Genomic DNA, 13,410 nt, shown 5'->3' with positions numbered 1-13,410 from the left:
ACAAGATTTCTGAGAATTAGTTAAATGAAAGGTGATATAAGGTGTCTGCGTGTCAGGGACTCTTATCCTGATGTTTCTAATAAAACATTTATAATATACACAAAGAAAGATTGTGTTTCCCTTATGGTTAAAAAAAAATCTTGTTTTTCTCCTAGGCTACAGTTACACTCCTAAGTGTCGCTGGCAAAACCCCAGTTTTGTCTACAAAACTAGTGAAGCATGCACACACAAAATGCATTTTGTCAACAGTATCTGCACAAAACACACACTTTTCCCTGCAGTGGTCTTCCTCAAAGCTTTGAGGCATAACGCTACTGTAGACAGAATCTGTTGACAAAAAAATCTGTGTGGCGGCTGTGATGGGGGACATCTCTCAACAGACAGGACATCCATAACAATGGGCTGATCTGTCTGCTGCACTTCCAGGTGCCTGTTTTGTCGAGAGAGCAGCCGGGCAGTCTGGCTGCTTTGTTGACAGAGCGGAGCACTCTGCCAACTGACTTTGGTGTGTGGCCTCACTCTGTCAACAGAAGTTTTGTCGGGCAATCTCTCCCAAAGGTGACCTGTGTAGAGAGTGCTGTAGTGTAACCATAGCCCTACAGAGACATAATAGGAGCATAGCAAAACAAGATACAAATGAAGTTAAGATGGACAATATGAAAAGGAGAAAGACATTATTTGGGTTAGGTATAGAACAATGGCTTCAACAATTATATCATTTGTAGCTTCCTAAACATTTTTGAATGGAGACTTTAGACCCCTTTGGAAATTCAACCTGTTGTCTGTGGACCACTGCCATAGAAGTCTTACCTGCAAAACTGACTGAACAGAATTCAACTATAAATGTTGCACCTGTTTGGCATTGAATTTGGCACAGCTTGAGAAAGGGGGCATTACTCTGGGTTTCTATGGTTATGAAAACGCTTCCAAAATTTGATCGGTAGCTGGGAGTATTCACATACTTTAGACTGATCAAAAAAAAATAGTGGTGGAGGGGATTTTTTTCTGGGATCTGAAACCCAGAGGGGTCCATGGACCACAGGTTGTGAACCACTGTTGTAGTGGAATCTGCACTACTACAATTACTTGTCAATTTACTGGTTTCTGCTGGAGACCTGTAACACATTCTCACATACGCCCCTCAGCTTTAGACCTCTTTTGAACTCACAAAACAGTCAGAGACCTCCTTCTTGTGCAAGCATTGTCCGCATCAGTTCCCACCACCTTCCATATATAGAGTTTCGGCACGGTCACTTCTGGTACCATGAGCTCCTGCAGCTAGCAGGGGAACACAGCCTTCCACTACCTGGCTCCTCCCTCTCTTCTTCTCTCCTTTCTTTCTCCCATGTTTATATAGCCCTGTGGCTTATGAGGCCTACAGCTGTTCATCATTTACTCCTCAGGTTTGGGCTTACTCAGCTGCTCCAATTACACTTTCTGCGGCAGCTGGCATGGCAGAGCTCTGGCTCACACTTCTTTACCAGCCGTCTGTCACAAGATCCCATGAGGAATGAATAAACAAGCCAACTTGTCACTTTGTTCCAAATCCTACTAACCAATTTATACCAGGAGGAACTAATTGTAATTTTCAACTGGGACCCTTTCCCATGAGGATTCACACTATTTTCTATCATTAAATTGCACACAGCCCATCTGTCCACTGTCACCTCTCCTGCATTTGTGATTCCAAACATCCATCCAGTTCCATTCCTCATCCTGTCACCGTTGTGTTAACAGAGAAGGCAGAAGAGTTATAAGGTGATGTAAACAAAAGCTGTTGATAAATATGTGCCTCATTCAATGTAAATTACAATGTTAATTGTTGGCATTGTTGCTGTCCAGTGCTGAGTGCCAGTAGTATGTCAAGTGTGATGCAATTCAGAGGTAAGCTTTTTCGGCAGATAGGCCTTCATCAGTAGCTCCCAATAACTATGCAAACATGTGGCTAAGTAAAAAGGAATTTTTCTAGGGCTGACACAAAAGGGAAAGTTTTCAAATATCCTAGGTATAGAGGCTCAAATGGTTACCATAGTCTATACGCTTGAGTCCTCAGGGCAGTCCAGTCAAAAGTGAGCACTCGTCGGTGTTAGTGCTTGGAATCTCCTCTCCAGTCCAATGTCTAGTCAAGCAAATAGGAGCTTGTGAATTTGAAGGCCTGACTCGTTATCGTCTCTCATTGGGGCCACTCTGCATTGGCTGGTTGCCTAGCTGCTGCTGCTTCTCCATAGGTCTCACACAGACCTGCACCAGGTTATATCATCTGGCAGTCATACATGGCTCTTCATGTGGTTCATCAGAGTTCCTTCCTGCATCTGGCTCCTCTCCAGTTTCTGGCTTGCCACGTGGCTGCTGCCACTCAACAATGCCCAGCCACGTCTTGTTTCAGTACTTTTCCTCTTGCCTTTTCAGAAGAAAGGGGATGTGCTGTGAGGAAAGGTTTGATGGAATTTGTAGTCCCCTGCTTAGTTGATTTATCACACTGCAAATGTTTCCTTTCATCATCTTTTTCTCACTAAGAGCTGTGCATACTGCTAATCAGTGACTGTAATGAATAGTCAGAGGAAACATTACTGCCACCATTAGGTAAACAAATAAGTCTGCCAAGCTGTTTAGCCTCTGGACAATTTATAATTACACTGCTTTGTGTAATGTTAATAGTCACTACTTGAGAGAAGCAAGTAATTTTTGGCATTTTGCTCCAAACTGAGCCAAAATCTGTTTGTGGTTAAGAATATTATATAAATAATAATAATTGCTGTGTCTCTGTTTTTGCCTGGTTTTGGAAAGGGCAGAAAGCTGAAATTCCACAAGCTAAAACTAGGACACAGTGGAAATCTTTTACCTAAGGATCTGTTTTTGTCAGATTTTCAGTCTGATTTCCAGTCTACTGCATAGCTTTGCATGTTTTGTCTAAATCAGACTTTTAGACCATAGGCCTAGTGGTGTATTTCTTTAAAAAAATCCATGACAAGAGCTCAGAGAGAGAGAGAGCTGAAGACAGCTGGGTCAATGGACTGGAACTCAGGGTCAAGATGAAGGGAACTCGGATGTATGCATGTTTCTGGAAGCATGGGTTTTAGAGAGACGGTGTATGAGGTGGGAGGTATTATACGTGGAAGGGAGGAATTGGGTGAGCTAGAATGTTATGACAGTGGGTAAATGTAGGAATGAGTGGTGGCTGGGATGTTTTTGTTGGCACGGAGTTTCTTTGATGGCTGGTACTTACACTTCGACTGGTTATTTTTACATTTTTGTTGCAACTACCTTAATTCATAGATTTTATGCATATTTTGTTAGCAATCAAAACACACAATTTTCAGATATTACTGACCAAAATAAGTATGTTTTACTTTTGAATCCAGTAGCCAGTTCAGAGCTCTGGGAAAGGGAACTACTGGTTTCTCTTTAGTTTTTTTGATGTAGATTTTGTTCTGGCTCAAGCATTATTGTCAGAATTGTTAACTAAATACCAGTTGTAAATAATTATTGGGGAAAATCAGCCATCTAGAAAGAATCAAGAATACTAGGACTGTAAGGGACCTCGAGAGGCCATCAAGTCCAGCCCCCTGCTCTCATGGCAGGACCAAGTACTGCCTAAGCCATCCATGATAGACATCTATCTAACCTTTTCTTAAATATCTCCAGCAATGGAGATTCCACAACCTCCCTTGGCAATTTATTCCACTGTTTGACCACTCTGACAGTTAGGAACTTTTTCCTAATATCCAACCTAAACCTCCCTTGCTGCAGTTTAAGTCTATTGCCTCTTGTTCTATCCTCAGAGGCCAAGAAGAACAAGTTTTCTCCCTCCTCCTTATGACACCCTTTTAGTTACTTGAAAACCGCTATCGTGTCTCCCTCTCAATCTTCTCTTTGACAAACTAAACAAGCCCAATTCTTTCAGCCTTTCTTCATAGGTCACATTCTCTAGAACTTTAATCATTCTTGTTGCCCTTTTCTGGATCCCCTCTAATTTTTCCACATCTTTCTTGAACTGTGGTGCCCATAACTGGACACAATACTCCAACTGAGGCCTAACCAGTGCAGAGTAGAGCGGAAGAATGACTTCTCGTGTCTTGTTCACAACACACCTGTTAATGCATTCCATGTTTGCTGTTTTTGCAACGGCTTCATACTGTTGACTCATATTTAGCTTGTGGTCCACTATAATCTCTAGATCCCTTTCTGCTGTAGTCATTCCTAGACAGCCTCTTCCCATTCTGTGTGTGTGACACTTAGTTCCTTCCCAAGTGGAGCACTTTGCATTTGTCCTTATCAAACTCCATCCTGTTTACCTGAGTCCATTTCTCCAATATGTCCAGATGATTTTGAATTATGACCCTGTCTTCCAAAGCAGTTGCAACCCCTCCCAGCTTGGTATCATCTGCAAACTTAATATGCGTACTTTCTATGCCAGTATCTAAATAGTTGATGAAGATAATGAACAGAACCAGTCCTAAAACAGATCCCTGCAAAACCCCATTTGTTATACTTTTCCAGCAGGATTGAGAACCATTAACAACTACTCGCTGAGTAAGGTTGTCCAGCCAGTTATGCACCCACCTTACTGTCGCCTCATCTAAGTTGTATTTGCCTAGTTTATTGATAAGAATATCATGCGAGACTGTATGAAAAAATAAAATAAAATGAAAAAAATAAAAAAATATTTTACTATATTTGATCTAATAGTTGTTGGGGGAGAACCCTGGAATCCAACTTTGCTATTTTTTTCTGTATCACTTTTCAGCGTAGAATTACACCTTTAATAAAGTATCAGAGAGGTAGCCGTGTTATTCTGTGTCTTCAAGAACCACAAGAAGTCTTGTGGCACCTTATAGACTAACAGCTATTTTGGAGCATAAGCTTTCACGAGCAAAGACCTGCTTCATCATAGACTACATGTTTATCATTCTGACTAATTGGAGAATCACTTTACTTCACCTGTGAATATATTTAAAGATCCCATTATTTTTTAAGAATATCCTGAAAATCTTAGAACCAAAGTTTCATACTTATCATGGTTGTACTTATTTTTATTTCATAATAATTCATTAGTTATTTCATTGAGTTACTCATGTACTTCAATTTTGATTCATGATCAAAAATTCAAACTGATTATTAGTTCACAATTCAGAGACAGCAAATGCAAAAAAAATCTTTCAGAAGGTAGATCAAGTAAAAACATAATTTCATTCCCAAATATTTCAGTATCTCCACATCTTTAATTTTGGCCTATACAGGATATACAGGATGAACCTCTCTAGTCTGGCTCCCTCAGGACCTGATTGGTGCCAAATGAGAAAATTTGCCTGGAGGTGAATGTTGCCTAGCAGCATTAGCAATACTTGTACTTCTTACTGGGCCCATGGAAGACATTTATGTGTACATTACAGCTAAATAACAGCACAAAGCAGTGACAGCCAAGAATGGTGGCTGTAAACAAACTTGAAGGGACTACAGGAAACTTGGCCACACCCATGATAGGTGGTTATTTGGCTAACTAAAATCATGACAATTTACGGATGTTGCCAGATGAGTGTGCCAGACTAGAAAGGTTCAATGTATAACAGCAACCAAATAATGGAAAACCATATGAAGCTTATTGCTATACGATGTGAAAAAACAAGCAGTCCTGTAGCACCTTAAAATTGTTAGCCTTTAAGGTGCTATAGGTCTGCTTGGTTTTTGTTTTTTTTTTTGTTTTGTGAAGCTACAGACTAACATGGCTACCCATATGGTGCTATATTCTGAGTTTTCCTTAGGTGAACAAACATCAGCGATCTCCCTTAAGTGCAAGATCGTGGTAATTATGGTAGTGCAAGTGCAGTTGATGGAAGAATTAACAAAGGCATTAAATAACACTGAAGCGTCATGCAAGAGATCTTACTGTATCAATCTAAATGTCAGAGTTTACAGTAACCACACATTCTGAAACAGAATAGTTTTGCCTTAACTAGCACATTTGATGTTATGACTGGCCACTGAACAACAAAGTAATCCAAATCTTAATCTTCTCAAATGCTTACTTTATATTAAAATGAAATGCCTTCAGAGCTACATCAACATGAAGAAACGATAAATCTTGTCAGAATTTCTGCTTGACCTGCGGATAAGTGGGCTCTGTGGTTTTGGTTATAAAGCATTCATGCTCTTCACTACTCAGAGGGTATCATATATACCCATTTAAGGTTCTCTTTTGGCTGCTTCCCAGCATTTTGGGAACATGCTCAATTTTTTGTTTAGAGTCTTTAAGAGTGGTCTGCTTAGTACTGAGATTATTTCCCAGTGCCAGTAGGAGGGGCATATGGTGTGATGACTTAGCCATCCATCATTCTCAACTGTATATGTCATTTCTAGAGTTGAAGTAAAAATTCAAATCATTCAAATGAAAGTCAGTCACAGTCAGGATAAAAGTATCTTTCGGAACAGGGATTTAGTGATTTAGGAGCTATTGAAAATGTTGTCCTTGCCCAAATTGATCATTGCTTTTATGAAATTTTCAGACCTTTCCCTCTTCTCCTCACCCAGATTTCCTTGATTTTTTTTTATTTTACAATTAAAAATATTGGAACTCAAATCAGGTCTTTTCTTTTTGTCCCTCCTTCCCTCCCAAATCTTACCCCTTCTCTCTTCTGTGCTCCTCTCTGAAATCCAGGAACATTGCCAGACAAATTCAATTTATTTGGGAACACTGTGGTGATGGGAATTCTCAAATAGATTACACTACACAGTATAGTAGTCTGACAGAATTTTTTCATGAATTTAAATCTGGCATTAAAAACTAGGATTATGTTAATTATGTGCATTTTCATTTGGGAGAAATTTTAAGAACACAATCCTTCTGGAACTTTGTGAAATTCCTATGCTCAATATCCCCATTATTGCCACAGAAACAGCTTTTCTGGCTGATGGAACTACTGAAATTTTGTATATTGGTCCCACTTTGCAAACCTGGTAAAGTCTCCACCTGACACCTAAGAGTAAAACCAAAGAAAACCTCTTCATCCCTATTTAGGCAACGAGAACTTTATCCCATTCCTGAGATCTGTCATCTCTAGTTTTTTAAAGGCTCTGACATTTAGGGTGGGTGATCCATAGTGTCCTTCAATCCCTTGGTTTACTTATCTTTTGGTGCATTTCCTTCCTTTTCAGTCTGGGGAAGTAGTTTAATTTTACTTGATGTATCACATTGTACTGCAAATTGTTGTACTGCTTTTATACGGAAGAAATCCTGCCAGGAAAACAGTTCTAAGACTCATTTTTATGTTAATTTATAGTAGACACTTGAATGTATTATGTGAGTAGTTCTATAAATATATTTTCCATTGCACAACTTGAATCATTTTTATGAAGTGCTATAAGAGGCAGCATAGCTCTGTATACTTGTTTGCATGATGTATTAATAATAGATAGAATAATTAGATTATGATCCCATGTATAAGTAAAGAATAGCATTATGTATGGCTTATTTAGAATTTAAAGCTTTTCTCCAGATATACTTGCACGTTTCACAGTCCACACCTAGGACTGCTCAGTGTACATAAATTGTCGCTTGTTATAGGAACTGCATGAAGTTGGATATATTTCACCTTCTGCTAAAGGAGAGTGATATTTGTATCATCAGAGGGCTCTTGGAACAATCTGAAAAATGCATTTATCAAAGGTTCAGCCAAGTACCACAGGAAGCTTATGAAGGAAATGAGGTCTCTTTGGAAATGTTACTGGAAAAGGTAAGTACACAGAAGTATATCACAAAATCAAAAGGATTAAATCACTGTGCTTCATTTCTTTGCAAAGCTTTAATTAGCACAATAGTTCATGATGACAGAGATTGTAAAAGATAGGTGGATAACCAACTATTCTGCACAGTTATTGGGCCAGATCATCAGCTCCATTCGGGTTAAGGGAAGTCTATAGATATCATCCAGACTGTGTGAACCTTGGAGTAGTCAACAGCCCCCAACAACAGCTGCTGTGCCACCTTTCTCCCCGCACTAAGACAGAGGATGTAACATGGGTAGACTGTCTCTACTGTTAGCCAATCCTGATTGCTGGAATGACCCACTGATATCATGTCTGGAGTGTTACCCCAAGATTTAAAGTGCCTTACAGTGATTTTTACACACTACTTTGCACTGTACTAGGAGATCAAAGACCGAACCAGAAAATCCACCCTTTTTATTGCAAAAGGAAAACCTCTCAGCAGGGCTGTCCCGTTAGTCATTTTGTGACTTGATAACAATTTTCTCCACTAATCCTTCCTTGCTAAAGAAACTGAGTGGCTTTGGTTTTTTGGATTGTGATAGCTTAGATGTGCTATGAGTCATTTATTGTTTTCAGTTAAGATACTCTTGTAATTTTTAGGTTCACTGACTGGGAAATGAAGGCAGCTTTCCCAAGGGCTTGTCGGTGTGCAAGGCAAAGAGAGTGAGCAAGCGAGTGAGCTAGCTTTTCCTGTAGCATTATGTTGTTCACTTTCTTTCAGATGGGACATCATCCCTAAGACACGCAGCAGGAATTCTTTGGCATCAAAGATCTTTTTTTGTCTTAAAACAGTAACCAAACATGGTATCCAAGTAATGCTAGCCCACGCTTATTATGTGTTACACTGCACACACTGATTTAACTGGCTTCCTTAAATAGCTGAAGGATCATATGAAATAATATATCCATCTGCTATAAATGATGTTGAAACTCTGCATTCTATCATTTTAGATGTGTAGTACATCATGATATACAAGTCACAGGGCTTATCTACACTATCTCCCTACTTTGAAGGGAGGATGGTAAGTAAGGTGTCTGGAGATTACTAATGAAGTGCTGCGCTGCATATGCGCTGGCTCGCGTGTAGCCGTGGCTAACCTGCCGGTACTTCAAAGTGCCTGGGCAACTTCGAAACCCCCTTGACTTCTCAAAATTTTGGTTTTAGGAAGAAGGGGCTTTCAGAGTCTTAAATTATCAACATAATGGTACCCTGCAAGAATAAATAGAAATTATAATGACAGGTTATATTTGGGGATTAAATCCCATCTTGAAGTGCCATATTTTGCCTCTGTCAGAAATAATAAAGTGTGGTATTTCTTAAAACTGCACATTTGCTAATGATGTTTAACAGTCTGAGGGGAATAGATCTGCTGTTTGATCGTGTGATGAACACTGATGGAAACTCAGGAAGCTAACGGTGGCACCACTGGTTTACGTAGTATGTGATCTGATTGCAAACCCACACAGGAAGCCAACAGATTGGTTCAGCCAATGACGATCATACCAGTAAGTCTCTTTCTCTTGTTTTGCTACTATGTAGTCCTGTCTTAAAGAAATTTTCTTTTGAGAAATTTGTTGCCCCAAAAGCAGAATCTATCTATCAATCTAGCGATTTTTGTTAAAAAAAAAGCATTTTTAATCAGCTGGTTCCCAATTGCCCCCCCCCACAACATTCAGGGTCCGCAGGGCTGGGTCTGCTCAGGTGAGTAGTGGCACAAAACAAACAAAGAAAACCCACTAATATATATATATATTTATAAAATAAAGTCAGGAATACTATCAGTTTAAAGGGCCTGGAGCACTAAATTGCTAAACATTTTTCATCTTCTTTATGCCATACAAAAGTTTCTTAAATAATATATACATATCTGTTGTGCCAAGAACAAAATTTATATATATATATAACCCATATATATATGAACCAATCTGGGTTTTATATATATATATAAATTTCTTCTTGGCGCAACATATATGTATATATTATTTACGAAACTTTTGTATGGCGTAAAGAGGATGAAAAATATTTAGCAATTTAGTGTTCCAGACCCTTTTAACTGATAGTATTCCTGACTTCAGTAATAATCAGCAGTAAGTTTTATTGTTATTTGTTATAGCTGGAGCAAACCTACAAGTATCATGAATCTCATATCCTTGTGCCTTCCTACTTTGGGAGCACTGTAAAAGACAATCTTGGCCCCCAATTAAAAAAAAATTTAAAAAAAGAATCAAGCCTGGGTCATCTAACTGCAGTTCTCCAAAATCCTTAGGCCAGCCCTGTGCACTCTAGTGTAATAATGAAGGGAGGCAAAATCTTATTTTTCGAAGGCCCTTCATAAGTTCTGAAGGCAGCTGGAGCACTGAAATGTGTAGCATTTGGTTTTTACTTTCAACCAGCAGGATATAGAGAAGATGGACTGTTTTATTCCATACGGAACATCTAAAAATGTGAAGAGACACCAGCAAGGCAGTAATTTTCTATTTCCGTAATTGCAATGTGTGTGTTAGGGTGCTAGGGGTGTGTCTACACTAGGAACTAACTTCAAAGGTAGGCACTACTTTGAAGTAGCCAGCAGGGAGTCTACACACATTTTTCCTTACTTCTAAGTTAATTTTGAAGTAGGGAGCCCAACTTCGAAGTCCTTAGTCCATTCTGAGGAAAGAAGGAGTGCTCTACTTCGAAGTTTAATTTTGAAGTCGGGTGTGTGTAGATGCTCCACTCTGAAGTTGGTTACTTAAAAGCTGTAGTTCAAAGTAAGCAATTTCAAAGTTATTTTTGCAGTGTAGACACAGCCTGGGGAAAGACAAAATAAGATTATGTAACTACATATCTATGGATCTATAACCACTTTGTTTTTATGAACTGTCTCTGAAGATACATATGGAGACACACTGTGGCTTTTGGGGTTAATTACCTTTCAAGCTTTATGTTAGATTTGTCCATGAGATTTGTGTAACTGTGAAACTATGCATTTTTCCCCCAGGTGCTACACCTTCACAATGTTAAGCACTATCCCGTCAATACAGATGTCATCTGTCATTTTATTCTCAGAGCTTGATACAGCTTTCAGAGCCCATCACAGCATACATGTCTACCAGGAAAAGAAGTATCTGGGCAGGTTTCTTGGGATCAATTCACAAATTCAGGAACATATGTACCAGTGTGTCATTATTCATGCAAACATCCTGTGGTTTGCTACGGAGGTTCTTCTTATTAAATAACCCAGAAGAGTTATCTGCTGCAGAAGTACTAATGTTTCTGTGCTCAACTGCCCCATGTATCCCTTTCTGGCTACGTCTACACGTGCACCCAACTTCGAAATAGCTTATTTCGATGTTGCGACATCGAAATAGGCTATTTCGATGAATAACGTCTACACGTCCTCCAGGGCTGGCAACGTCGATGTTCAACTTCGACGTTGCTCAGCCCAACATCGAAATAGGCACAGCGAGGGAACGTCTACACGCCAAAGTAGCACACATCGAAATAAGGGAGCCAGGCACAGCTGCAGACAGGGTCACGGGGCGGACTCAAGAGCAAGTCGCTCCCTTAAAGGGCCCCTCCCAGACACACTTTCATTAAACAGTGCAAGATACACAGAGCCAACAACTAGTTGCAGACCCTGTATATGCAGCACGGACCCCCAGCTGCAGCAGCAGCAGCCAGAAGCCCTGGGCTAAGGGCTGCTGCCCACGGTGACCACAGAGCCCCGCAAGGGCTGGAGAGAGAGTATCTCTCAACCCCCCAGCTGATGGCCGCCATGGAGGACCCCGCTATTTCGATGTTGCGGGATGTGGATCGTCTACACGTCCCTACTTCGATGTTGAACGTCGAAGTAGGGCGCTATTCCTATCCCCTCATGGGGTTAGCGACTTCGACGTCTCGCCGCCTAACGTCGATTTCAACTTCGAAATAGCGCCCGACGCGTGTAGATGTGACGGGCGCTATTTCGAAGTTAGTGCCGCTACTTCGAAGTAGCGTGCACGTGTAGACGCAGCTTCTGTGTCTTGAAACTTCTCACCAATGTTCATAAAGCCCCATTATCTATAGACTTGCTCTGTGTAGGGGAGCTCACACGCATAAAGTTTGCCTGTTTGGGGGTAGAGAGGCATGGGAGAGCTAAGAAGTCTCCCAAATCTTTCAGGAATGTTGAGGTTTCTGATAAACCTCAGAAAGCTTGATGGAGGCACTTTATGACCTAACAGAAGTGCTACTCAGTGCAAATCCTAAAATCTACTTGGTGTGAGCTTAAAGATTTTAGGAATTGTATAACAGTAAGAATTTCCTGCTGCCTGGCAACATCAGGAGAAAAGAACAAAGACATTTTGAAGGCACAACCAACTTTCTCGACTCCTCTATCCCCAACTATGGGTAAAAAAAATTAAAGACTTTCTCACACAACACTACAGGTTGAACCTCTCTAGCCCAGCACCTTTGGGACCTAGCTGGTAATGGATGAGAGAATTTGCTGGGCTTTGAGAGGTCAACATTGTCTAGCACATTACCAAACTTCCACTGCTTACTGAGCTCTTAGAAGACATTTAGAGTTAAATTACAGCTAAATAACGGCAAACAAGCCTGAGATACAGGAATGGGGGGCTAAAAACAAACTTTGTGGGATCACAGGAAATTTGGCCACGTACATGGTAAGTGACTGCCCAAATAAGTAAAATCATGCTGGATTACGGACGTTGCTAGATGAGAGAGTGTGGGACTACAGAGGTTCAACCTGCATAAGATGTTGCAAGCAAATGCCCGTGATTCATACACACATGACCTTTCAAGAATTCTATAGTTAAAAAATAAAAACAACCAAATATTCAAATTTTTGTACATTTTTCTTTTCTTGTGCTTGAAAAAATGGCATATTCTTATACCAGTTGAACCTCTCTCATCCAGCACCCTCAGAACCTGACTGGTGCTGGACAACAGAATTTGCCAGACAAAGTCAGGCCAGTATTTTCTGGCACATTACCAAAACTTTCACTGCTTGCTGAGCTCCTAAAAGACATTTAGTGGTAAATTTCAGCTAAATAACAGAACAGGTCACTGACAGCCAGGACAGGTAGCTGTAATCAAACTTTATGGGACCAGGGGAAACGTGGCCACACCCATGTTACTTAGCTGAACTTTACCACTAAATGTCTTTTAGGAGCTAAGTAAGCAGTGAAAGTTTTGGTAATGTGCTAGAAAATACTGGCCTGACTTTGTCTGGCAAATTCTTGTGTCCAGCACCGGTCAGGTTCTGAGGGTGCTGGATGAGAGAGGTTCAACTGGTATAAGAATATGCCATTTTTTCAAGCACAAGAACAGAAAAATATATGAAAGTTTGAATATTTGGTTGGTTTTGGTCATCCAGCTAAATTCGTAACAGATTACAGAGTTTTCCAGACAAGAGCATTCCCGATTAAAGAGGTTCAACCTACATTAAGACTTACATATTCTTTGCATTAGTGGAATGTCTGAAAATGCAGTGCTACCTAACCAGTTCAGAAAGGTTGCAAATAATAACTTACAGAGGCATTTTTAAATATGAAAAATATAATGAAGGGAGTTGCTCTTTGTTCTTTTAACAGTTAGAATCTTTAGGAAACTAATATTTAAAAATTGTGGATACTTCTAATATTTTTAGCCATATTTATGAAAAC

This window comes from Carettochelys insculpta, chromosome 4 (genome assembly GCF_033958435.1).
Source record: "Carettochelys insculpta isolate YL-2023 chromosome 4, ASM3395843v1, whole genome shotgun sequence".
In the NCBI taxonomy this organism is placed as follows: domain Eukaryota; kingdom Metazoa; phylum Chordata; order Testudines; family Carettochelyidae; genus Carettochelys; species Carettochelys insculpta.
The sequence above is the reverse complement of the archived record's forward strand: the minus strand, read 5'-3'. Positions refer to the sequence as shown.